The sequence below is a fragment of the Humulus lupulus genome, chromosome 1, assembly GCF_963169125.1.
Source record: "Humulus lupulus chromosome 1, drHumLupu1.1, whole genome shotgun sequence".
Lineage (NCBI taxonomy): Eukaryota > Viridiplantae > Streptophyta > Magnoliopsida > Rosales > Cannabaceae > Humulus > Humulus lupulus.
The window spans coordinates 179,217,176-179,240,848 of NC_084793.1; the positions used below are offsets into that span (position 1 = coordinate 179,217,176).

The 23,673-nt window shown below is 36.4% G+C and overlaps 1 non-coding gene across 1 annotated transcript; it reads right to left on the bottom strand.

Moving 5' to 3' along the window:
• Window positions 1-7,653: 7,653 nt before the first annotated feature.
• LOC133813685 (small nucleolar RNA R71) lies at window positions 7,654-7,760 on the bottom strand. The gene has a single exon (XR_009884690.1). It is a non-coding gene; the product is annotated as a small nucleolar RNA R71 (small nucleolar RNA).
• Window positions 7,761-23,673: the final 15,913 nt, after the last annotated feature.

Below are 23,673 nucleotides of genomic sequence, written 5' to 3' on the forward strand. Positions count from 1 at the left end.
CAAAGCACTTGGCTGGAAAATACACCATAGAGGCTTGATAATTCCAGAGAGCTATTTCCTTGAGAGATCCCTTAGTGCTTAGAGAATAGGGAGAAATAAGCTTTTGGAGAAAGGTTTTGAACCTTGTTCAAGTTGGTGATCCCCACTACTCTACACTTTGGTTGTGTGAGAGTTTGTTCCTTTTATTGGTTTTATTTTCATTCTTTTTATCTTGTTGATCTTATTTAATTGTATTATTATTGTTTTGAGTTTGTAATCTTCTTCTTCTACCTCTTTATATTTACTTGTATTTTGAGCAATTGACTTGTAATGTTTATTTAATCAATTACCTTTTCTATTGTATTTTTGCATTGAGTTGTATTTTGGTTTTTCCATATTTTCATTGAGTATAAAAATATATTCTCTAACACGGAGTCCTGGGCAGTAAGTTGTGATAATATCCCAAGTTCAGTTAAATGATCTTGGAACTGCATATCCAAATATTCTCCACCCCTATCAGATCGCAAGATCTTTAACGTTTTACCTAATTGGTTCTGAGCCATTGCTAGGAATTCCTGAAACTTTGAAAATGTTTCTGATTTCCTATGCATTAGGTAAAGACATGAGTATCTAGAGTAATCGTCAATGAATGTGACGAAATACTCAAAACCACCCCTGGCTTGTACATTCAAAGGTCCACAAACATCTGAATGCACAAGACCAAGTGGTTCTTTGGCACTATCACCCTTTGCAGAGAATGGACGCTTGGTCAGTTTGCCTTCTAGACAAGACTCACAGACAGGTAATTCACCTAAGGTGAGTTCCCTTAAAGGTCTGTCCTTTGTAAGTCTTTGAATCCTATCATAGCCAATGTGACCTAGTCTCAAGTGCCATAAATACGTCATATTTTCGTTATCATTCTTTTGACGTTTATTGGTCCTATGGTTAGCTACTTTGAATAAATCATTATTAAGAGCGAGGGATTCGTTAGGTTGCAGAATATAAAGCCCGTTTTACAAACATGCAATACATAATTGTGATCCATTGAAAGAAATAAATATATTAAAACTTATGAAAGTCATAACAAATCGTTCTAATTGCAATGTGGAAACTGAAGTTAAATTTCTACTAAAATCTGAAATAAAAAATACATCTTTTAAAATTAAAAATTTGTTTTTGAACTTCAGACGAGCTCTTCCTCTAGCTTGGACCGCAACGAACGCTCCATTCCCAACTCTAAGCTTTAAGCCACCTTCGTTCACTTCCTCTCACAACTCAAGAAGCTGTAAAGAATTACAAACATGGTTAATAGATCCAGAATCAATAATCCAAAAAGATTTATCATTCTCTAAAACACATGTTTCCAAGATAAATGAACTATAATAATTACCTTTGTTTTTCGCTGTTAGAAAATTAGGGCAATCGCATTTCCAATGCCCCTTCTCTTTGAAGTGGAAGAACTTATCTTTACCTTCCTTGTTTTTCTTGTTCTTCCCCTTAGGCGTCTGTGCACTTGGTTGTGCACTCGTCTTTGCAGCCTTTGCAGGCTTGGGGTTGTTTCTTTGTCCACCTTTTCTCTTGTTTCCAGCTTTCGAAGACGAAGCTGGGTTAGCTTCAGCCTTGGCTAGATCAGCAGCAACATCAGTATTCTTATTTTCACCTCCTTTACTAGGTCCACCCATGATAGGTTCAAAAATCTAAAGCTCGTTCATGAGATGCGTCAGACCATAGTTGAGTTGATCACGAATGTGCAGACATAATGCCATTCGAGCATTTACGTTGTCTTCACATATGTGCAGAGATGGTGCTATCCAAGCATTTACGATGCCATCACGAGAACTGACGGTACCATCACGAGCGTGTGGACATAATGCTCGTTCTGGGGATTCCTCAATCATGGAAAACTCGGAGTTGTCACCAATCAACTCTATGTTGATATTCTGCTCCCAATTAAGGAAGTTCTCTCCAGTGAGTTTCTCCATCGAAAGTTGAGAAAGGATGGAAGTAGACACATACAATACTTATCTTAAAACTACAAATTATCAATAAAATAGAAATCAATCACATTTGCTCAATAAAACTTCTATTCACACATGTTTCAAGACATAGTACAACATATACCAAAAATATGTAAGATATGAGAAAAAAATACCAAAAACAATCATATCTTTATTTCTTTAGGTTTTAAACTAATCTATGATATCCTTGTCCCGGTTGGCGAGAGTAAAAAATACCACTAGTTAAATAGAGTTGTAAACTCATTTAATAATGGACACCACTATTAACAAGCTACTATTCGATCAAAATAAGAAAACAAAATATCTTATTTTATGAGCTAGACCCACGGTTTCAATAATCATAAATTTAGTCCTAGTAGTCACCGTAGGGGTGAGTCTAGTAGAATTTGACCTATAATTATCTATCTTTCGAAATCTAACTTTGTTAAAATAGCTAATGAACACCTTCCATAGGGGGACAAATCAAAGCACCTCGAGGCCCCATTAAGCTATTGACTATGTTAAACCAACGGTGGAGATCGAATGAAATTCTTAAAATAAGCTCATTATTAAATAATATAGTATTTTTATTATTTATTTTTAGAAAATTAATGACTATGGTTCTCCAAAAAATTGAAAGATTAAATTTTTTACAACCAAAGTCCTATAATTTCCTATTAATTCTAAAGTGTCACATTGAAACAAATTCAATTAATTTAGAATTAATTTGTTACTAATCAATATTTAGGTTTAACTAATTTAATGAACCTATACAATTAAGTCAAACTCAGGTAAAATGGCCTTAACAATTGGGCTTGTATGGAGGAGGGCTGGGTCTAGTATGTCGTTCTCACTACAAATGCCCCCTATCTTCCATACAAGGTCCAAAAGACAGGAATTTAAACCTTCATTTTATTAATTGATTAGGCCCACTATAGTCATGCGAAGCAAATGGGCATTCACAAGTGGAATCACCCACAAGAGAGGAATTTAAACTTTACATTTTCTAATGGGCTTAAATAAAACCTATCATTTTATGAATATTTTATTTGGAAAAATACCATATATCTAACAAACATATGGGCCACTATATGCATCTAAGCCAAATTGCAAAAATACCACATATAGTACTGTTGACGCGGTTCTTCGCCAACAGATAATTAAGAAAAGAAGAGAAAGGGATTAGTGCTAATGTTGAACCGAAACAGATATATGATCCTAGAAATGAAAAGGTGACTAAAGATACGTTTTTTAAGTGGTTCAAAGGTTAAAATCCTTTTACTCCACTAGTCAGTATTATTGCTATATACTGGGTATTTGATTACAGGGTATTTCTTACAAGAGACAATCCAACCCTTATCAACTCCCAGAGTCTCCATATTTATAGGAGAAGGCACCTGGGAGTTGGTAAGAAGGTCATCCCGTGACCTTCTTACCTATTGTATCAACTCTGTGACATTCATGATTAATTCCTAAACCTGACACATAAGTGTGGTCAAATCAATAGGTAAGGAGATAATGGGCCGCACGGCCCAACCCAGTCGTGGGTGTCTGAATATGCACGTTCCTGCTGCGTGTCCGAGAAGTCAGGGGGATATCAGACACGTGATGTCTGATATATGCACGTTTACCTTGCGTGTCTTGACTTTACAAAGGGTCATAGCCTCCAGATTCAGCTCGTACCACGAGCTGGATACTTAACTCGACCTTCGGCCTTCAGAGTCCGGACTCAGTTCTTAGGCAAGCTTGGCGAACCCTTGGGTCACCTCGAGCTAAGGAGGTACGAACTTATGATGGCAGCTCCGGTTTTGGGGATGTCCACGAGATAATCATGATTAGGCCGCAGCTCAGCTCGCTAATCAGCCTGTGGGAAAATCAGGGTGTACATCACTGCTCGATATCTCAGTTCCTAATTTAATTACTGAAATGAGATCTCTATCATTTAACACCTTGAACCAAACTAAAAGGAAACTATCGTTTCACTTCTTCATTAGAAGCTATATATGTTCATATCTATGATTAACACTCCCACTCAATTATACTACCGAGTTCCCAAGATGTAAGTATGGGCTAGTCTGTAGGGTAAGCTGGTAACGAACAAGTCAAAGAACTCAAATAATACAATCCAATAGAATACTAACCCCTCGGTATTGAGATTGAATTGACCTATGGTCAACTATATGATATGACTAGAATAGATAATAACGATATGTTTACTTATCTTATCAACTGTCAATATGAGTCCTGTTCGATGTAACAAATACATCCGATCTTATCTACTTTGCTAATGTTCTGGAAAGAACATAACAGTGTAATGTGTAAGTCGATCATATCGTAGATTGGCAAGTCAGTGTAAATCCGGTGCACTGATTAATCTTAGGACTAACTTATTTTGAACATATAATCATATTTATATTCCATTGTGATTACGTCACTATAAATAATATTAGCTATATGCATGGGATTTAATAGAAGTTCATATTATTTAAATAATCTTGAATATAAAACATGTGAGCAAAGTGATTGACCAAGTCAAAAAATAATTTATATTATTTTATTGATAATAAAATGAGATTACAAAGAATTTGAGTTTTAATTAGGGCATAAAAGCCCAACAAGGCTCTCTTTCTAGCTCCTTTTAAGAGAATTGTATCCAAGATGGGTGTCATTAACATATACACTCCATCTTGAAGGGGCCTATTAGAGCTACACTAAGTTAGTTAGTGTCTTAACTATTCAACTTCTTGATTAGGTACAAATTAGTTATTAATTACTTTCTGTTAAACACCATGTTGAATCTTCATTTTTGTTGTCTTGACTGTCTGTATATATGATAGTAGACCTTATTTGTAAGACACGAAATACTAGATCAATAAAAGCAAAGCCTTACTTTTCCTATGCTTTTCTCTGTTTTGTTTTCAACCAGTGCTTGTGCACTAATATACATAAAAATAAAAAATGAAATTCATGGACTTTTGTAACATATACATATAAAGTAATATCGCATTATTTCTTTTCTCTATTTACATCAACTCTATGCAAAATTACGTACACAATATTAACTTCTACTAATCTTCGATCAAACTTTTTCTCTCTCTTTATATATGTGTTACTATTGTTGATGTTCGATATCAATTAGTCCTGAAATATGAAGTTAATTCGTATTTGAAATATTAATTATAAATTATATCAAGTATACAACTTTAGTTTTATGTGAGGACCAGTAGTCCTCAGTCCTCTGGCCGTCGGATATCACTCCGTCGTTGATAGTACAAAGATAACATGAATTCAATATATATAATTTATTTGAAGATAGCTATCTGCAAATTGTTCCTTATAAATAAATAAATAATTAAATAAGAAAAGCTATCTACCAATAAAGCATACCTTTTTTTCCTAAAAAAAAAACAACAAAAAACTTCAACTAATAAAACAGTTGACAATTGAATTATAAGGTGGAAGGTATAGAACCATTCCACACTAACTCACTATCTAACCCTAACGCCTTCCTAGCCAGTTTATGAGTTAAATTATTAGCCTCTCTAGGAACATACAATAAAGAAACATTATGGAAGAAAGATAATGAGTTATGAACATTTTGTTGAGTCTAGTTTATGTCATGTTTAGGTGGTGTTTTAGGTAGTCTTTTATGTCATTTTTCTTTCATTTAGTGCAGGTTTATGCTTTTGTTTGTTTGTTTTGCAGTTTTTGTGGATAAAAGAAAGATTTGAGTACTTGGAGGAAAAAGGTCCAAAAAGAGAAGAAATATCCAAGTTTCAGTGATATTTTTGACAAATGATGGATCTCAACGTGATTGGGAGGCGTTGGTGATTTTTCAGGCTTAAAAATGCATGAGTTGAAAAATGTCTTAAGGGTCGCGGCATGACTGCTTTGGAGCCGCGACCAGCCCTTTAAACAGAATCGATGTTTTGGAGCAGAGACTCGAGCCGTGGCATGGCTAAGGAGGGCCGCAGCATAGCAGAGCTGAATCCTAGAAATCAGAGACATGGGCCGCGACATGGCTATGGGAGAGCCGCGGCCCAGATTTGCAGATCCTCAAGAATTACGGAAACGGGCCGCGACATGGTGCAAGTTGAGCCGTGGCCCGCCTCTCCTAAAATAAAAAAATTAGGTTTTATAAAGAAGAAAAAAAAGATCGAATAAAGACAGGGGAGGAGGGAATTAAGACAGTTTTTGGTGGCTACAATAAGCTGGGAGATTTCTCAAGTGTTTGTTATTTTATTTACTTCTTTATGATATTTTTAATTTCAATTGTGATTAGAATGACAATTATGAACTAATTTTCTGTTTAGGGCTATTAGTTGAATCACTTGAATTCTTATTATGAACTAATGCAATTTTCATCTCTTCTTCATCTTAATTTCAATTCCTTACCATCTCTGTTTATTGATTGATTATTGATTGGCCATCTACAGTCATTATCTATATGTTTTTTAATCAAAATTTGAAAAGTGCGATTAGAATTTGCTCTGGTTGTTTAGGACACAATTCTGATTTGGAACGAGAGTATCTAGATTAATTGTGTAACTATCTCTGTGAGTTGTTGCACTTAATGCAATCTTTGTGATTAAATTTTCCATAGAAATATAGGGAATTTTCACCTAGGTTGAGTTTATAATTCATAATATGATTATAAAATGCTTTTGTCAACTCATTAATTGAAATAGGTAGAAATAAGAGGAAATTGATAATCTATATTAGGGATTAATAAGGAGGATAGTTGATGAGATTAAACGCCCTATTTACTCTTTCATTGTTTTAATCTAAGGTTTTGTTATTACTTTAATTATTGTTTCCGCACTTTATATATTTTTTTGCTTTGTATACAAGAATCAAAAGTCTAATCGACCAAATAGAACAAAAAGATTAATTGACTGGTAATTGGTAATTCAGTCCTTGAGGACGATACTTGGTTTTACCAAGATTATTAATAAATTGCGATACGTGCACTTGCGTAGCTATAATTTAGGCAACAAGTTTTTGGCGCCGTTGCCGGTGACTGGAAACTATCAATATCAGTCTAATTGATTTGATTTCTAATTTGGTTATTTTTTTCCTTGTTTCTAATATATTTCAGCTGCGTTCCTTTGTCAATTTCAGGTAGTTTTGTTATATGCGTAGCAAAAGAGGGGCAGGTAGTCTTGTTCTTGTTAATCCTGAAATTGAGAAGGCTTGCAAACAAAACAGAAGAAACAAGAGGTTGGCTCGTCGGACTGTAGAAATGGCACACAATAATGGGAATAATGAGGTTCCCGAGGTTATTCAAAATCAGGCTCAAAATCTTGCTGCCAGGAGTTTGAGAGACTATGTACTACCCACTATAACGGGAGTACAGAGTTGTATAAGACCGCCGACTGTGGAGGCTAATAATTTTGAGAGTAAGCCGGCGATTTTGCAAATGGTGCAGTCCACTATCCAATTTGGTGGTTTGCCTTCTGAAGATCCCCATATGCACTTGGCGAATTTCTTGGAGTTGTGTGATACCTTCAAGTACAATGGGGTCAGTGATGATGCTATAAGGTTGAGACTCTTCCCATTTTCTCTGCAGGAAAGAGGGAAGAGCTGGCTTAATTCGCTTTAGGCAAATTCTATTAATACTTGGCAAGACCTTGCTCAGAAATTTTTGGCTAAGTTCTTTCCTCCCTCGAAAGCTACTAAATTGAGGGGAGAAATCAATAACTTCTATCAGATGGATGGGGAGTCATTATATGATGCTTGGGAGCGTTTCAAAGAGATATTGAGGAAATTCCCCCACCATGTTATAGAGAAGTGGATGCTGGTTCACAACTTTTATAACGGGCTGTGTGGTACAACAAGGACTATTATTGATGCTGCAGCTGGTGGGGCATTTATGAGTAAGAGTGCCAACGAAGCATATGAGCTGCTAGAGGAAATGGCCATAAATAATCATCAGTGGTCTGATGAGAGGTCATCTGGGGTTAGAAAGGTAGATGGGGTGCATGAACTTGATGCAATTACTGCTCTGACAGTACAAGTGGCCTCCTTGACAAAACAATTACAACAGAACACTATATCTGCTAATGCGGTTCAAATGGCAGCTAGGTGTGAAATTTGTAGTGGTCCTCACTCTATTGATTAGTGTCATGCAAGCAGTAATAATAACATTCCCATGGACCAAGCTCAGGTTCAAGCTGTGGGAAATTTTCAGAGGCCATTCAATAATCCATTCTCCAACACATACAATCCTAGGTGGAGAAATCATCCCAATTTTTCTTGGAGAAACAATCAGGGCCAACAATCTTAATTTCAGGGTCAGTTTAAGTAGAATATGCCTCAACAACCAATGAATCAAGCCTCTTCATCGCAACAGTCTAGGCCTCAACAACCAATGAATCAAGCTCCACCAGACATGCCTAATGAATTACAAGCTGCATTATTGACTCTCACCAACACCCAAACTCAGTTCATGACAGAGACTAGATCTTCTGTCAGAAATCTTTAAACACAAGTGGGACAGTTGGCTAATATGCTCAGTAATAGACCACAAGGAAACGTGCCTAGCAACACTGAAGTTAACCCTACGGAGTAAGTTCAGGCAATTACTCTCAGGAGTGGTAAACAAATTGAGCAGCCCAGTGTACAACAGTCAGCAGTTCAGAATGAAGAGTTGGGTGAGAAATCTGATACAATTGGGAAAGGGGTTACTAAAGACCACCAGAGTTCAGAAAAGAGTCCTCCAGTTGTTGTTGACCAACTAGTTCGTGTTCCATATCCTCAGAGGCTTATAAAAACTACTCTTGATAAACATTTTTCTAAGCTTTTAGAGGTGTTTAAAAAGTTGCATATCAATATTCCTTTTGCTGAGGCCTTGGAGCAGATGCCCAGTTATGTGAAGTTCATGAAAGAGATTCTGTCCAACAAGAAGAAGATGGAAGATTATGAAACTGTGGCGCTCACTGAAAAATGTAGTGCAATATTGCAGAGGAAGTTGTCCCAAAAGTTGAGAGATCCAGGGAGCTTTACTATACCTTGCATAATTGGAAAATTTGAATGTAAGCATACTTTCTGTGATCTGGGGGCGAGTATTAATCTAATGCCCTTATCTGTGTTCAGAAGACTTGGTTTGGGTGAGGCAAGACCAACAATAGTCACTCTACAATTAGCAGATCGATCGGTGAAGCTTCCACGGGGTATCATTGAAGATGTTCTTGTGAAGGTGGATAAGTTTATTTTTCCTGTTGACTTTATCATTCTTGACATGGAGGAGGATATGGATGTACCTATTATTCTTGGTCGACCATTTCTAGCCACAGGCCAAGCTCTCATTGATGTTCAAAAGGGAGAGCTTAAACTCAAAGTTCAAGGAGATGAGGTGGTATTTAATGTCTTCAAGGCAATGAAGTATCCGGTGGCTAGTGACAGTTGCTATGGGTGAATGTGATAGAGAAAGAAGTCTCGAAAAGAAGGGTGAGTGGCGAGCTTTAGAGGCAGTGTTAACAGGTGATGAAGTGGATGATGATGATGCTGAGATGAGAGAATCTGTAAATTGGATCAATTCTTACCAACCATACATAAATAAGTTTGAAGAGTTAGCAGAGGGGCCTGAAAGACCATTAACATTCATTCAGTAGCCACTGCAGTTGGAATTAAAGGCTCTTCCAGATCATTTATGTTATGCATACTTAGGAGAGAAGGAGACTATACTAGTAATAGTTTCAGCTAACCTCTCCAAAATAGAATTGGAAAAATTGTTGAGGGTTTTACGGGATCATAAATTGGCCATTCAGTGGACATTGGCAGATATTAGAGTAATAAGTCCTTCAACAGTAATGCATAAAATTTTATTGGAGGAAGATAGCAAGCCATCTATAGAGGCTCAGAGAAGACTCAATCCAGCAATGAAGGAGGTTGTACTTGAGAAGATTCTTAAATGGTTGGATGTCGAGGTGATCTACCCAATTTCTGATAGTGCATGGGTGAGCCCAATACAAGTGGTACCTAAGAAGGGTGGTATGACTGTAGTGAAAAATGAAAACAATGAACCCATTCCAACGAGAATTGTGATGGGGTGGCGGATTTGTATTGATTACCGCAAGCTCAACAAGGCTACAAGGAAGGATCATTTCCCTTTGCCTTTCCTTGATCAAATGCTTGACAGATTAGCAAGCCACAATTACTATTGTTTCTTGGATGGGTGTTCAGGGTACCATCAGATTGCTATTGCACCAGAGGATCAAGAGAAAACAACATTCACATGTCCCTATGGCACATTTGCGTTCAGGAGAATGCCATTTAGATTATGCAATGCTCCAGCAAAATTTCAACGGTGCATGATGGCTATCTTTTCAGATATGGTGGAAAGGAGTATCGATATTTTCATGGATGATTTTTCTATCTTTGGCTGGTCATTTGACATCTGTTTGGGTAACTTGGAAAATGTGTTGAATCGTTGTGAAAAAGCAAATCTGGTGTTGAATTAGGCAAAAGGCCATTTTATGGTAAAAGAGGGAATTGTTCTGGGACACAAGATTTCTAGAGATGGTATTGAGGTGGATAAAGCAAAAATTACAACAATTGAGAAATTACCACCTCTGGTGTCAGCGAAAGGTGTGAGAAGTTTCCTTGGCCATGCGGGATTCTATCAACGATTCATCAAAGATTTTTCTTAAGTGTCTAAGCCTCTCTTTTTTCTGTTGATGAATGGTGTGGTTTTTTATTTCAATGAGGAGTGCCTTCATGCTTTCAAGGTACTGAAGGAGAGATTGATATCTACACCTATAGTTGTGGCTCTAAACTGGGACTTACCGTTCGAATTGATGTGTGATGCTAGTGACTATGCTGTGGGTGCAGTTTTGGGGCATCATATTGATAAGGTATTTCGCTCCATTTATTATGCTAGTAGAACTCTCAATGATGCACAGTTGAATTACACCACAACCGAAAAATAACTTCTAGCCATAGTCTATGCTTTCGATAAGTTTCGTCTATATTTAATTGGAAATAAGGTGATTGTGTACACAGACCACTCCGCTATTAAATATCTCATGACAAAGAAGTATGCTAAACCCTGTCTCATTCAGTGGGTCTTATTACTCCAAGAATTAGATATGGAAATCCGAGATAAAAAGGGTACCGAGAATCTTGTGGCAGATCATTTTTCTAGGCTGGAAGTTGAGGAAGATCAAATTACCAAGAAAGTGCAAATCAATGATTATTTTCCAGATGCGCAATTGTTTGGGGTGAGTGACAAAGCCAAAGCACCATGGTATGCAGATTATGTCAATTTCTTAGTGGCAAAGGTTGTGCCTCCTGATATGTCTAGAGCACAGTTAAATAAATTCTACTCCGAGATCAAACATTATATTGGGAGGAGCCCATCCTCTATAAACATTGTGCTGACCAAATAATTCGTTGTTGTGTACTGAAAGATGAAATGATCTCTATTCTCAACTATTGTCACACTCTCCATTGTGGGGGTCATTTTGGTGCTACCAGGACAGCAACAAAGGTATTGCAATGTGGTTTCTTTTGGCCTACTTTATTTAAAGATGCAAATACTTTTGTTAAGTCTTGTGATAGACGTCAATGCACCAGTAACATATCATGAAGAGATGAGATGCCGCTGAATGTTATTCTAGAAGTTGAGTTGCTCGACGTGTGGGGGATTGATTTCATGGGACCCTTTCCATCATCCTACAATAACAAGTATATATTGCTGGCTGTGGACTATGGGTGGAACCAGCAGCAACTCCTACGAATGATGGTAAAGTGGTTCTAAATTTTTTGCATAAAAATATCTTTACTCGATTTGGAACTCCCCGAGCTATCCTAAGCGATAAAGGGAGTTATTTTTGCAATAAATGGTTTGAGGCTTTGCTTGCTCGGTATGGAGTTCGACATAGTACAATGGGCAAGCAGAAATTTCTAATAGGGAGGTCAAGAGAATTCTTGAAAAGACCATTAATAGCTCAAGGAAGGATTGGTCTAAAAGCTTGATGACACTTTATGGGCATATAGAGCGGCATTTAAGACCCCCATTGGCATGTCTCCTTATTGGTTGGTTTTTGGTAAGGCTTTCCATTTACCGGTGGAATTAAAACATCGAGCATATTGGGCAATGCGAAGGTTGAATATGGATTGGGATGCAGCTGGGAAGAATAGGCTAATGCAATTGAATGAACTTGATGAGTTTAGGAATGAAGCCTATGAGAATGCTAAAATTTACAAGGAATGCACCAAGAGATGGCATGACAAGTACTTGTCTCGTAAAGAATTTCAACTCGGTCAACAAGTATTATTGTTCAATTCAAGGTTGAAATTTTTTCCAGGGAAATTGAAATTGAGATGGTCAGGACCGTACACAGTAGTAACGGTGTTTCCTTATGGGTCGTTGGAGTTGAAAAATCGAAATAATGAAACATTCAAGGTGAACGATCAATGAGTGAAGTTATACTTGGGTGGTCCCATTGATCAAGCCAAGTCCATTATTTTGTTGAAGCCTCTTTGATGAGGAGTTCATCGTCCGGCTAAATGACGATAACGACAACGTTCGTGGGAGGCACCCCATTTATTTTTATTTCTTTTGTACTTGTAACTTTTGAATATTTGGTTTACTTTGTACATTTGGAATAGTGGAAAGTGTAAAAAATGAAAAAAAAAATAGAAAATACCAAGAAGAAAATGAAACAAAAAAATTTCTTAAGGGTCGCGGCATGGCTCGTTACAGAGGCATAAAAATTTAGAAAAATAGGGTCGAGCCGCGGCATGGAGATGTGGAGCCGCGACATTAGGAATCGGTTTTCCAAAAAAAATTTAGGCGGGTCGTGGCATGGAGAGAGTAGAGCCGCGGCATGACTCCCCAGATTTTTCAGCATTTTTTGAGGCGACTGCGACATTGAAAGGCTAGAGCCACGACCCATGTTATGCAGAGACCATAAAAACCCCAAATTTTTACCCTTTTTCTTCATTCTCTTTTCCTTATCACCCTAAATACCAGCCCAAACTTCCTTTCTCTCCATTTTCATAACTCATTTCCCCATCTTGAGTATCTCACTTGCCAAAGAGATAAAAGGAAGAAGGGCTTTCACATTCAAGTAAGTATCACTTCTCTTTGTAGTGATTTCTTATTGGAAACTTGGATTGCATTGAGAATCTTATTTTGGACTGTTTTTTTTTTTTTTGTGAATTTTTATTGAGAAATTGAATGATTTTATCTAGTGTAAGTGGTTGGGTTGCTTGTCTATTGTAATTTGGTGATTTTGGGGAGTTGGAAAAGAGGGGAGGTTCTGCTCAATTTTTCTCAGAAAATTTGGGGATATTCAGTGTTTTGTTGTACTGGTGTAATAAGTCCTAAGAGAAATCCTTCAAGGGGTGCTTCTTCAAAGAGAGCCTCCTCATCTCAAGGTCAACAAACACCGCCTCCACCCACTGATTTTAACACGAAAAAATTTAAAACTAAGGAGGCGACATATTTATTTAAAAGAATTAATGGGAAATCGGTTGTTTCAGAAAGGGGGATGGAATTTCAATTGGAACCATATTATAATGACTCCCCTTATGAGTCAATCCAAACTGAAATCGTGCATTGTAATTGGGGAATAGTATGTAAACAATTGCAAGTGGATACTACAAATTACTTTCAATTATATGAGTTTTATGCAAATTTCCCAAGTTAGGATCATGGTGGTGAGCCAAAGTTTTTATACCGCTGGCAGTTGAATCAAATTGCCCGTGCTTGGGCTTATTTTGTGAGTGCTCGTCTGTTGCCCAATTCTCATGTCTCTTCTATTGATCGGGAGCGTTGCCTTTTGGTTTACACTATCATGACGGGAAAATCATTGAATGTTGGACGAATAATCAGGTATAGAATTCGCAGCATCAGTAAGTTCAACACCACTGCTGGCTCATGGCACGTTCATCACTCAGCTGTGTGAGACTTATGAGGTGCCAGTGCTTGACGGAGACATAATTTGGAAACTTGTGAAGCCTATCACTCAATCTATGGTTTATGGCTTTCCTCCAGCCACTCTTGAGCCTCCTCAACCTGGCCAAGCCCCTAAACGTCCGCGAGGTGGCGAAGAGGAGGACATTGGTACTGGGGCCACTGATGAGGGGGGACCAAGTAGTAGTGCTTCACATTTGGCACTTAGTGGGCCTATTGATGAACACACTTAGTGTACGCACGATTGACTGGATTATATCATCCGCCAGAATCAGTATTTAATCCAGTCACATCATGCACAAAATCAGCACTACAGTGTTTACTTGGTACAACATAATGAGTATGGGTGTGTTCATGTAGAAGAATTGAATGCTTTGGTCACTAGGTGGACGATGAGTTATGCAGATGAACACTTCTTCACCCCTCCACCACAGTTTAATCCATACAACCCACCACCACCACCTCCGCCATACTGATGTGGCATGTCTTTTGAGGTAAGTTTTCTCTTCATGGTCTTCATGTCACATTGGGGACAATGTGAAATTTAAGTTTGGGGGAGAGGCTTATCATTTTTATTTTGTTTCTATTTTCTTTTTAGTTTACTGTTTGTTATTTTAGTTTTGTCTTTATTGTTGAACAGTTAAGCCAATGAAATTTCGTTAATAATGTCGTTTGTCATCATTTGTGAAATAGCGATTGCGTGAATAACCGTGTGCTTGGTTTGATTATTCTTTGGATTAATTTTAATGCTTCTTGGAAATTTGAATATGTTATGTAAATGTGAATAATTAGCATATGTTATACATGTTTTACATGGGTATGAGGAATGAATTGTGGAATAGGATAGAACTTGCATTGCTTGTCTTTTGAGACGAAATCCTTGATAACATGTGTATTGGAAAATGATCTAGGCAACCTTGTTGGAACGATTGAGCCGTTCAAGCCTACCGATATTATTTTTATCCTTAGTTTTCCTTTTTGTGTCTTAGCCTACTTGATTAATTGTTTTACCACACTATTAAGCCAAAAAAAGAAAATGTACCCATTACTATTTTCCCTTGTCCTTGAGTTATGCCATAAGCTTAGAAATGAGTTTGGGGGAAATGAAGTGTATCGGGTAAGATCGTTGATATGTGGATAAATAATGTACTTTAATGATTGAGAGAAGTATAAAAGCTCTTGCAACATCACTAATTTATGTAAAAGAAAAAAAGAAAAAAAAAAGAAAACTTAAAGAGTGAAAAATAAATAAACAAAGTGATGTTGGAGCATTGTTTTGTGATTTTCCCAATTGTTGAAAAAATGGTGGATTGGGGGATGATTATGAAAGGCAAGAAGGTTGGTTTGACTGGTTTTTGATGTGCTTATGGTATAATGAAACCTAAATGTCTTTTTATCTACCGTTACCTAAGCCACAATGTTTTGAACCTTGAAATTCTTGTTGATTCCAAAACATGTGTTGTTGACATTAGTGGATAAAGGCAAGTATGCAAGTATATTGAATATTGGTTAGTGGATTGTTGGTATGAGTAAGACATGTATGATGTATTCTAATTGTTCATTTTGTCATTTGCAAATCATATTATAATTTCCAATGGAGGCATTCAGGTTAATTGTTAGAGTGATCGGACTGAAATTCTGGTTGTAAAATGCAGTTGACATTTTGTGAATTTTGACAAGGCGATGTGAACACTATGAAGGCTTAATTGTTTGTGTTTGTGTTTTGTTTTAAGTTTTAAGTTAATCTTTACTCGAGGGCGAGTAAAGGTTAAGTTTGGGGGAGTTTGTTGAGTCTAGTTTATGTCATGTTTAGGTGGTGTTTTAGGTAGTCTATTATGTCATTTTTCTTTCATTTAGTGCGAGTTTATGCTTTTGTTTATTTGTGTTTGCAGTTTTTGTGAATAAAAGGAAGATTTGAGAACTTGGAGGAAAAAGGTCCAAAAAGAGAAGAAATATCCAAGTTTCGGTGATATTTTTGACAAAGGATGGATCTCAACGTAATTGGGAGGCGTTGGTGATTTTTTGGGCTTAAAAATGCATGAGTTGAAAAATGTCTTAAGGGCCGCAGAATGAGTGATTTGGAGCCACGGCCAGCCCCTTAAACAAAATCGATGTTTTGGAGCAGAGACTTGAGCCACGACATGGTTAAGGAAGGCCACGACATAGCAGAGCTGAATCCCAGAAATCGGAGACACGGGTCGCGGCATGGCTATGGGAGAGCTGCGACCAAGATTTGTAGATCCTCAAGAATTATGGACATGGGTCGCGGCATGGTGCAAGTTTAGCCGCGGCCCGCCTCTCCTAAAATAAAAAAATTAGGTTTTATAAAGAAAAAGAAAGATCGAGAAAAGACAGGGGAGGAGGGAATTAAGACAGTTTTTGGTGGCTACAATAAGCTGGGATATTTCTCAAGTGTTGGTTATTTTATTTACTTCTTTATGTTATTTTTAATTTCAATTGTGATTAGAATGACAATTATGAACTAATTTTCTATTTAGGGCTATTAGTTGAATCACTTGAATTCTTATTATGAACTAATGCAATTTTCATCTCTTCTTCATCTTAATTTCAATTCCTCACCATCTGTGTTTATTGGTTGATTATTGATTGGCCATCTATAGTCATTATCTGTATGTTTTTGAATCAAAATCTGAAAAGTGCGATTTGAATTTGCTCTGGTTGTTTAGGACACAATTCTAATTGGGAACGAGGGTATCTAGATTACTTGTGTAACTATCTCTGTGAGTTGTTGCACTTAATGCAATCTTTGTGATTAAATTTTCCATAGAAATATAGGGAATTTTCACCTAAGTTGAGTTTATAATTCATAATATGATTATAAACTGCTTTTGTTAACTCGTTAATTGAAATAGGTAAAAATAAAAGGAAATTGATAATCTGTATTAGGGATTAATAAGGAGGATAGTTGATGAGATTAAACGCCCTATTTACTCTTTCATTGTTTTAATCTACGATTTTGTTATTACTCATTGTTTTATTGAATTTTTAATTATTGTTTCCGAACTTTATATATATTTTTTGCTTTGTATACAAGAATCAAAAGACTAATCGACCAACTAGAACAAAAAGATTAATTGACTGGTAATTGGTGATTCAGTCCTTGAGGACGATACTTGGTTTTACCAAGATTATTACTAAATTGCGATACGTGCACTTGCGTAGCTATAATTTTCGCAACACGTTTCTTAATTCATATCCTAAAGATGAAAACTCAATTAACTCACTCTTCAGTCTATCAATGAAAATTCTACAATCCATTTTATTACAGGTCGTTTTGGACTTAGCTTCCATGTCAGCAATTTTCCAACACGTGGAAACATACAAGGTTTATCTTCCGAGGAGTCCTCAGGAAGGCATTACCATGCTGAGGAGTCATCTTATTCTGAGCAGCTGGTTACCCGAACAAGGAGCTCGGAGTCCTCCATAGGTCTTTAGTGAATAACTATTCAAGAAGTCCCCAAGGCCAAGGTTGGGAAAGAAGCCTTCAAGTCAACTTCTCGGAGAGTCCGGGGAACCTCGCTAATGGCTTAGCGGGATTCCCAGACACCTGGGGGCCACAAAGGATAGGCTCTACATAGACCTCATTGCATGAGTGGTCTTAGATACCTTTCCGTCAAGATTTTGGGTATAACCTCGTTTTCCAGGTTAGAAGGCCGCCCAATCAGCCCTATGGTCAAGCGACATGTGTGGGGTATTAATTATGTAAAGAATATTTCCCACTATATGGGGAAATCAAGACAAACGTTCTATTCTTAATGGCTCATGGCCGACTTAACCTCATGTCATCTATAAATAGGGCATGAATAATTCATTTGTGAAGATCTAAAACCCTAAATTTTGGACTCCCATTGACCTTGGAGCAAGACAATCATTTGCCCAAGTTGTAAATTCTACAAAGCATGTGATTCTGGCAAGCTTTTCTTAATACAAGTGACTCGTAGACTAGGCCTTGTTAACGATCGAACCTCGTAAAAATTGTTTTCTTTATCTTATTATTCTTTCTGCAAGCTTTCTTCTATTTTTTTATAGTTGACGGAAAATCGGGTCAACACATTTAAATAATGGATATAGGTACATGGACAACTAAACACAATTGTAATGTTGGTATAATGCCTTGGATGGCTTCCATGAAGATTGAAGTAGCCACCCATGCTGAGGAAGAGCAATACCAGCCACCACTTGTCTGTTAGAATCACGGACCACAACCCCAAATCCCATTCTGAAGTTCTTTTATGAAATAGTTGTATAACATTAAGCTTGTAACAACATGTAGGTGCAAGAGACCAAGTAGCAACATTCATATTAATGCGTCCCTACTAATAAGCTGAAGACCTTATTTGATCCTCTTTAAAATTATACAAATAAGAGTTAACCCAAGAGGCTAGGAGGAATAATATGTGTTTTTTTTTTTAAGAAAAATGGATTCTTATTATTCCATACTTCCAAGATTAAGCACAAAAAATCTCAAAAGTGTCTCTTTCAAAAAACTCAAAAGCAGAAAGTATTTAATCATAAATATCCATGTGCAAATGAGTTTGGAAATGTGATCAATAAATTGAGAGTTATTCCATATTTTTGTAGCTCTGTAACAACTCAGCAGGGCTTGAGAAACCATTTCAACATTTGAGTCACAAATTGGGCAAACAGGTGATAGAGTGGTATTTCTAAGATGTAAATTAAAAGCAACAAACAGTATGTGAGATGAAGCTCTCCAAATGAAATGCTTAACTTAGGGTGGGATTCTAGCATGCCATAAGGAGGACTGCCATTCCCAACAACCAGTAAATTTGAAGAATAAGGGTTTGAAGTAGAAGAAAAGGCCAAATGGAAACTAGATTTGCAGTATGCTCTCCTGATGAAGTTAGATTCCAAATCAATTTATCATCTCCTAAATTCAAAGCTAAAGCTAAAGGGATAGATAAAATGGCATGCATAATATCAGTGGAGAAGTAATTCCTCAACTTGTGAAGATCTAAATTTCCATAAGGAGTAAGAAAATAAGAAACTCTATCAGATGGGGAATGATGATACGGAGATTTGGCATAGTATTTCCATTAAAAACTTTCCAAATTAAACCCCTCTTAATAAGACCCCTCTAAAATGATGCTTTTCCATTTAAAATATGCTGAATGCCTCTCTTTGGTTTCTAGAGAAGTGGTAAAAGGATGATATCTAACTTTGAAGACACGTCCTAAAACAGAATAAAACTGAATAAGGGGATTGCAATATTCTCTAGGATTGCTTAGCAAGTATAGCCTAATTAATTGGATTGAAGAACAAAAACTTAGTCCCCTAAAAAAATAAGCTTAGAATGACAAATAGATGACAATTTTTTACAATGTATTTAATATTTAAATCCAGAAGATCCCCACCAAAACATAGACATAATGTACTCAATTTCTTGACAAGTCTTGACTGGAAGTTTATTGATAACTCTATGAAAATTGAGTAATTTATCTCTTTTGGTGCATTAACTTAGCTTTGTTCTCAAGAATTTTTATTTAATTTAGATAATTTTAATTACTTTTATTTAGTTTTGAATAAATATTAATTTTAATAAATTTTTATAATTTTAAGATTTTTTTATTTAGTTTCCCAATAAATAATTATTCTATCTCAATTATGTGTAGTTTTGAAGATATGTAAATTTATTTAAAATACTAATTTTTGGTGCAACATTTTAAGCACATTAGTTATTGAGGGACCAACTTGGGAAATAAGGCTAGCTGATTATTTAATGAGCTTTTGATGATTTATTTGGTGATATTTGGAAAAATAAAGCCCACTGGGATTAATTCAAAGTGGTTCCAAAAGAATAGAGAAGGTGACATGTGGAGAAAGGAGAAAAAACTAGGGTTTCCCTAGTTGTAATTGAAACCCTAGCTTAAAAAGAAAAAAACTCTGCCACCATTCTATACTCTCTACCTAACTTTCAACAGCCATTAGAGAGAAAATACTCAAGGCAAATGAAAAAAAAAAAAGAAGAGAAAGAAATAGAGGGGAGAAACATCAAAGGGAGAAGGACAAGGAAGAGAAGACAAGAAAAACACCGCCCATCTATTGGTTTTTCCTACACTCCTTGCTCTTTTTGTATTTCTATTTTATATTTCATATTTTGTAGAGCCATGGATGAAATTGTTTTAGGTTTTTTTTGGTAGGTATTTATGTATTATACTTTCTAAATCAACAATGAATAATAGGAATGAAATTATTACAAACTCTACATGCTCATCAAGAACCATATTCAAAGTATGAATGAAAATCTTGCTAATAAAAAAACCATATTAAAAGTACGAATGCAAAGCTTGATAATTAAATATTAAAAGATTAAGTGATTATAACATGAATTTAGAAATATTTAATCATCAATACTAACAATATAAACACAATTGAAAGTTAGGATTTAGAAAAATACAACCTTTGAATTGATCAATTGAATCTTCACATTTGGGAAACATCTAAAGGCTTATATACGAGGAGTATCGTTGACCGAAATCTCTATTCCAAGCCTTCCCATTAGTTGCTTGAAGCTTCACCAAGATAGAATGAAATTTGGCATTGAACAAGCCTTCGAAACTTTTACAAGCAAAGCAATTCTTGATGAGTTTCTTGGAGAAAACTTATGATTTGAGAGCTTGAGAGAGAAAGAGGTTAGAGAGAGATTTTTCAATTGTGATCAAGGCTTTTCAACTCTAATAACCCTTATTTATCATGTAGGCACCGTCATTAAGTCTAACCAATAAAATTAGAGCTTTGAACACATCACTTGAAGCTAAAACTACACAATCGTACGACACATCAGGCGATGTGTCGCCTCCATGCAGGCGATGCATTGCCTGGAGTGACTCCTCACGTACTTCACACATTAGGTGATGTATCGCCTGTAAGGAGGTGATGCAATAAGTAGGTCTAACTTCTCAAAAGTGACCGTAAAAAACTTCAAATGCTCTCAAACTTTCTGGGCATACTTAGATTCCTCATTGTATCACTTTCGACACATAAAATTCAATTAAAGATTCCTACTACAAAATCTCATATTTTCACTTCAACTTAAGTGAAAAGCGTTAAGTGTTTTGCACCACATTGTGTAAACAACTTAACCATTATATTTAACCAATCTTAACGTTCCCCTGTTTGGTTAAATATAATCCTCTCTTCTTACCTCAGACAGTATTGGCATAAGGTAAAGTATCTTTTGATTTGAACTTTACCATAGTGAAAGAATTACAAAGCCTCATCAATGTCATCGGTGTCTTAAAGATTCAACCGAGTACTCCTTAGAGATAAGACTGGCAACACCTCACACATCTCCACTTGATCATTCATTTTCCCACTTTTCTCGCTGAGCACTCATATGGCCATGTGCTCATCCATTTCATGAACATTTCGAGGAGAAACTCAAACTCCAATGAGAGGCAGCGCCACTTGAAGTTCTTACAACATCTTTGCTACCTTTAGAGATGCTTGTTGCACACAAATAAACTTTATTAAAATCCCTAGGCTTAACCCTCACCCGGTAGCAACCAACAATAACCATCCTTTGATGGAACTCACAATTATGTTAGTGTTGAAACTATTCACTAACCAATGACTTGTTCTTAGCCATTGAACTCTTTCCCTTGATGTATTATGATAGTGTTGAAACTATTCACTTATCAATGACTTGTTCTTAGCCTTTGAACTCTTACCCTTGATGTTCACAAGTTTGGAGTTGGGTTTCCATCGTTGGTGAATTTCTTTATTCTAGGGGTTTCAGTCCCATCCCTCTAGATTAATAACTCATTAACCTCTTCGTAAGAGGTTTTGTAAATGGATTTGCTATGTTCCTACTTGTTCTCACATATGAGATTGATATGATTCCATTTTGAATCAATTGTCTCACATACACATGTCTTAGACTTATATGTCTAGAATTCCCATTATATATGCCATTATAGGCTCTAGCTAATGTGGCTTGAATATCATAATGTATCGAGATCGTTGATACCTCATCCTCAAAAATTGTGATCACCAACATGAGATCCCTAAGCCACTCGGCCTCTTTTTTGGTTGCCTCTAGAACTATAAACTCGGTCTCCATGGTTTAGTATGAAATACATGTTTGTTTATTTGAACCCCAAGAAACAGCCCCTCCTTCGAGCATAAACACCCATCCGGTTGTGGATAGATTATGTCCCACACTCAATATCTAACTTTCATTGGAATATCCTTCGAGTTTCTTTGGAAACTTTGAATATGGGAGGCTTAGCTTCTTGGTCCTCTCAAGGTACTAGAGAACTCTCTCAATTGCCTTCCAATGTTCGATACTTGGATTGCTAGTAAACTTACTTAGTTTACTAAATGCATATGCAATATCCACCCTTGAACAACGAGCGATGTACATTAGACTCCATAATGCACTTGCATACTCAAGTTTAGTCGGCTCTCTACCATTGTTCTTTTCAAGCTTTATGCTTGAATCAAAAGGTGTATTTGTCTCTTTGATTTTGAGATGACTAAACTTGTCAAGCACTTTCTCAACATAAAGAGCTTGACTTAAGGCATATGCCCCACTATTTCTTCTAACATTTATACCCAAAATAATATTGAACTCTCCAAGGTCCTTCATCTTGAAATTGGAAAATAGAAACTTCATTTCTATTATGTTTCTCATCTCATGACTCAAAATCAACATATCATCAACATATACACACACCAAGATGACATAGCCATCACAAGTCTTAGATTATAAGCATTTGTCTGCATTATTGTCTCTAAATCCGTCTTAAACTATGACTTTATCAAACTTCTCATACCAATGTTGCGGTCCTTGTTTTAATCCATATAGTGATTTAACAAGCCTACACACTTATGTTCATTTCCCCTTAGAACAAAATCTTTCAGTTATTCCATATAGATCTCTTCCTCGAGATCTCTATTTAGGAATGTCATTTTGACATCTATTTGATGAACATAAAGTTATATATTGGGGATAAGGAAAATAAAAATCTTAGTGTGGTCATCCTAGCAACCGGTGCATATGTGTCAAAATAATCAATTTCTTCCTTTTGTTTCAACCCTTTGTCTTCTAATCTAGCAATGAAGGTTTGTAAGGTGCCATTAGTGTGATATTTCCTTTGAAATATCCACTTGCACCATATTGGTTTTGAACCTTGTTGAAGGTTTACCAATTCCCATCTGTGGTTGACATAATTGAATCCATCTCATCATTTATTGTCTCCTTCCAAAATGCGGAGTCTCTCGAAGAAATTGCTTCTTGGTAGGTTTCAATATCATCCTCAACTTGAAAAACCATAGGAAATTTCCATGTAAATTCTTTAAGGTTTCCTTCTACTAGGTAGAGTGTCTCCACTTGAGAATATTTATCATTTGGTCCCAATTCTTTAAGCCTTTGGCTTCTCCGAAGCAATATAGGTTGCTCATCAAATTTTGGATCTTTCTCCTCATACGATTCTCCAACATAGGTGGGTTCTTGAAAGTTGGTATCACACTATAACATGTTCTCCAAGAACTCCACTTTTCTTGATTCAACTATCACATAAGACTCGAAGTCTAATAGCCTTCCTATATGAGGCATAGCCTACAAATGCACACTTAACGACCTTTGAACCCAACTTGGTCCTTTCATACTCCATGCTCTTGTTATAAGCAAGACACCCCTACACTTGAAGATAGCTTACTTTAGGCTACTTTCCTCTCTATAACTCATATGGAGACACATTGTTCTTTCTCATAAGAATTCGATTCAATATA